Here is a 5,167-nt window from a genome sequence, read left to right as displayed (position 1 = left end):
TAAAATGTGTTGTAAAAGTACCAGTTCATTCACCATTCTTTCATGTACACATGGTCGAGATAACCTGGAGAAGTTCAAACACATCATGAATCTACAGCAGCTGTGCAATGCCATCATGTCAGTGTAGACCAAAAGATTAATTATCATTGTCACCCCCTTGCATCCATTATACACCCACAGTTTTTAAACGCTGCTTCTATCTTCAAAACCAAGAAATCACACAAGATAAATGCAACACCAATATCTATTTTATCACTCTGCCTCATCCATGTCATATTAAAGAAATCAAATATGATTATAAGAATAAATAATATGATTGAACTACATTATGTATTTGTTCAGCTGCACTTCATTCATACTGAAGTCTGTTTATTCGTATTCTCAGCAGCAAAAGTGTATTGCATATGTAAAAAAGGAAAATCTGTATAAAGCCTTTAAAAAAACGTTAAATGATGCAACAGAAAACCTGACAGATTGTCTCAAATAAGCATCCCATTTAGGTCCCAGTCACAGAAGGAAAAAAAATATGTCAACAACTGTGAGGGGCCACAAAAAACCACTGGCTGGTGACTGACTGCAGGGATTTTTTTTTTATCAGATTTCTTTTGTAACCCATTGATCACTATCCCAATCTGTCACAAGGCTAACACATAGAGACAGACAAATATTTAAACCCACATTAATACCTTTAGCTGGTTTAGATAACCCCATGCATTACTTTGGATTGTAGGACAAAGCCAGAGTACCTGGAGACAACCCGGACACGGGGAGAACATGCAAACTCCTCACAGAAAGGCTCAAGGCTGGATTCAAATCCAGGGCCTTCTTGCTGTGAAATAGCAGTACTAACCACTGCATCGCCTTGTGGCCCTAATATAAATATAGAAAGAAAGTATCTCTAGTTCCTTTGGGTCTGCTTGTTCCTTTAAATAAAACCTTACCACTGTGAGTGTGACAAATATAAAAGCGATGACAGTCATAGGATTGAAATGCTAAATTCGTTGATCAGACTAAGCATAGATTAACAGACACTTTCAGCAGTTACATAGCAAAGTCTGAGAGTATCTGCCAGCCTGTGCAGGTCACTAAGGACAGTCACATGTTATCTCGTGTGCTGCACACAGTGCAAATCTCTTTGCTGCCAACACAGCCTGACAGCAGAAATAGCTACCACAACACAAACTTACTTCTTGGAAACTAAACTAATCTCTAAGAGATGCTGTAGTTTTAAATGGTTTTGTGTAATGGGAAGTATGTAGGATTTGGTATCTTTAGAAAACTGCTCACAGAATAAAAACATGTCATACAGGTCTAAAGGTTCTCTATGAAGAGACGGAAATAACAATGCTGGACACTGTAGCACAAAAAGTTGCCAAGTGCAACAAGCTTTGGAAGATTATTAAGAATCTGAATAGCTGCATATTTCAGTTGTCTCATGAGGCCAACTCAGCCTTAAAGCCACTCAGTGAAAAAGTGTGTTATTTTAAAGATCATTTTCTATTTAAATGAGAAAGCTTAATTTAAAGTCTTTGATGTAATGAACAACCTCAGATCTCTGCTGTATCTGGGTCAAATGTTAACCTACTAATTCTTGATAGGAGACAAATCTCTTTCATGATATAACAAGCAAACGTTTGCTCATGTGTGAAACAGCCTTGTTTTTTTTATTTATCACTTTGAAGAGTTTTTCATTGCTAGCTTGATCCACATGGAATACATGGCCCACTTTTTCTGTGTGGATTTTATTTTATTTTTTTAATTTTCTTTGCCTTGTAGCAGATCTATTTCCTTTCTTTTATTCCAACTTCATGTGTGGTTCTCTATTTTCATTCTATTCACAAAGTGACAGTATTTAATGACAATGTGAAAACACAGAGTCCCCAGTGTTTGCTCTACCAGGTCAGGTGTGAACTATGAAATATATAAGTGTGAGCTATCATGAAAAAAAAGGATCCAAGTGAGACTTTCGGGGTGAGAGAGTAGCGATGGTGAAATGAGAGAAGGAACCAACTCATGTGTAGAGAATGAAATCTTATTTCATTCAGAATGATCACACTGTAGATGCAGTCCTCTAAAAAAAAAAAAGTAATATAAATATAAAAAAAGAGATGTCAAACTTTTCTAAAAACAGTATGATTTATTTATACACCACAACTGTCATGAGGTCACAAGGAATGTGTCATTTTCCCTGCAGTAAAAAGCTGTTGTGAACATCAGTGCGACACTATTCAGGTAACTGACTGTAAGATGAATCAAAGACTCACACTCATCCTTTCTTGTGTCACGAGGCAGAAGCAAACAGACACAGTGACAGGTGGAGCAAATGCAGACCTGTCTTTAACTACGGTATAATTTAATAACAATTTTAGAAGTTATTAACAACAAGAAATTTAATTGTCTGACTATAATCTGATTATGTGAAAATGATTCTGACCTAATTGGAGCAAGAAAGCATATTACCTGCTGAGTAACACAGCTCACTACAAGCTCAGGGAGCAGGACATGAAAAAGAAATGAACAGCCATTACATGATGGCTGCGAGATAAACATACAGTAAAGTATTTATTGTCAATAACTTATATTATCTACAATTTGACCTAATGGTGTTGATAGTGGTGAAAAGACAGGGGATCAAATATAATTCAAACCCAATTCAGCCCTGCTTGGATGTATGGTTTAGTGACGGTGGCGCTAACAAGACAGGAGTTTGGAGCTAAAGGTGGCAGAGCTGAAGATGCTCAGATTGTTATTGGTAGTGATCAGGATGGACAAGTTTACAAATCAATATTTCAGAGGGACAGCTCAGGTTGACTAGTTTGAAGACAAGGTTAAGATGGTTTGGACATGTGCAGAAGAGGGGTAGTGGATATACTGGACAAAGGATAGATTGAATATGGAGCGGCCGAGAGATGAAAAAATCAGGGAAGGTTCATGGATGGACTGAAGGAGGATATGCAGAGTGAGACAGAGAGACAGAGTGAGACAGAGGCAGATCATCCACGGTGGTGATCCCTAAAGGGGGGAGAAGAAGAAGAAGAAGATGTGACATACAAAACTAGATTCGATTGCTGATGCTGCATAGGAATAATTGTGGCAGCTATATTTAGCTTCACAGGCAGTTCTACTGTGCCAAGCAGTGTCTCTTCACAGACTGCTGTTGCCTAAAGATTTACTCAATTTACTCTGTGCCAATGATTACATGTGTTTTTCTTTCCCTGTGAGATCCAGCTCAAAATCCAGCCCAATATGAAAGCTATTTTGTTTGGTCATTACAGCTTTAAGGCTGAGGGTTCAAGAAAACATTTTAGAGATGTGGAATGAAAGTGTTTACAGTGTGTGTGTGTGTGTGTGTGTGTGTGTGTGTGTGTGTGTGTGTGTGTGTGTGTGTGTGTGTGTCAACAGTAACAAAATGTCATTTGCTCATACTGAGTAAGGTCATAACTAAGTGAAAATTTGTCACATCCACAATTACACCCACTCGGTTTCTTACTTTGGATAATGATGCAAACTCCTTTTTGCGTTTTGAGGTGATGTTGGCAGTGGAAGGTAGGAATCTTTATCATTTTAGCCATGAGTCTGATAAATGCTGGCAGAAGACATTATGAGATGCAATCACAACAGCTTTTTAAAATACATGATATACTTGCTGTGTACCTAAAAAGCACCGCTAACTGTAGGTAACACAAGCTTTTGGTATCACTATGTTAGTGAAAAGTTATAAACTTAATTTTAAGTGGAGAGAGTCTTTAATATATCTTTACAATTTAGCAATATTTTCTTTCTCATGAGAGCAAAATATAACTAATATGATAGACTTTCAAAAGATGTCTTCTTGTAAAGTCGATCGAACTCACTCTGGAGCAGGACACAGTACATTATGCGTCTGCAGTACACAGCAATAGAGTAACTGAAAGAAAAACCAGATTGTCAGCAGCAGTGATTCTGTGAGCGAGTCAGGGATGAGATGGCTAAAGAAAAGGCTAGGTGGAGAGGATAGGCAGCTGGCCAGAATGACACTGAGATTTGTGTTCAACATGCCAAAAAGGGTTGGCACTGCCACTCGCTGACTCACACCCCAGCCTCACTGGGAGTATAGAGACAATAGACTCCCAAACAAGTGGTGTAAGGGCCAAGTGACCCACTCTGACACAAATACCTGCCTTTTAGTTTAAACAGGTGCCCACAGCTCTTTAGGTTTTGAGAAAGAGATAGAGAGATATAATGCTGCATATAAACATTTGCTTAATTCATTTATTAGACCACCTGTAATAAAAACAGGAAATGCAAACATTTTCAGAGGTTCTGAACATTTGTGTTCAGAACTAAGACATATATTGCTATTTATTAAACAAAAAACAATCTGAATTCACGTGTTGATACCCAAATTTGAGACAGCACACTGGACTTCAAGCACAACATTTAGCCGGTAAAACTAGTTCATCTATTCAGAAATGCAAGTATCTTACTAAAAAGAATAATGTGCTTTACCATGTTTTAGGATTTTGTAAAACAGTAAATTTGAACATTTGTGGTTACTGCTAATTATTAGATTTTAGTATTAGTGCATTAGTATGTGCTCAGCACATAGTATAGGATTAACCATCACAGAATCATTCAAATTTTCATTTGGGGCCGATGTGATATAAGCCTTCCACTGTGTGGTGGTCAAACAAATTTGTTAAGCACTATACAAGAGAAAAAGTATAATGAGTCTGACTCTTAGAGCTTGTTAATGATTCTGTGTGTTTATGTGGTCCTGAGTTCTTTGACCCAGCGCTTTGGGTTTTTGGGCTGTTCTTAGTCCTTTGTTAAGAGTTTTCTTATTTGTGATTTGTGTAATTGTGTTTCTGGATTATCCATTTTGGGGGTTTTTTTGTGTTATCATAAGATAGATTTAAGTTCTTGAGGCTACATTGTGTTTTACCTGCGCTCTGATCCCTGTAAAGTCTTAGTGTCTCCGTGTGGTGTTTTTCTGTCTTGTTACTTCCTGTTTTTGTTTTGATAGTCATTTGTCTCCGGTGCCATGTTTTAGTTTTACCTCACCACGTCTTGTTATCTGATTTAGTTCAGCTGTGTCTCTCAGATGTCTCCACTCTGTCCCAATTGCTATTCTGTGTCTGCAGAGTTGCTGTCTGCCTTTGTCTTATTGTTTGTTAGGCTTCTTTGG

This window comes from Neolamprologus multifasciatus, chromosome 8 (assembly GCF_963576455.1).
Source record: "Neolamprologus multifasciatus chromosome 8, fNeoMul1.2, whole genome shotgun sequence".
Taxonomy (NCBI): Eukaryota; Metazoa; Chordata; class Actinopteri; order Cichliformes; family Cichlidae; genus Neolamprologus; species Neolamprologus multifasciatus.
The sequence above is the reverse complement of the archived record's forward strand: the minus strand, read 5'-3'. Positions refer to the sequence as shown.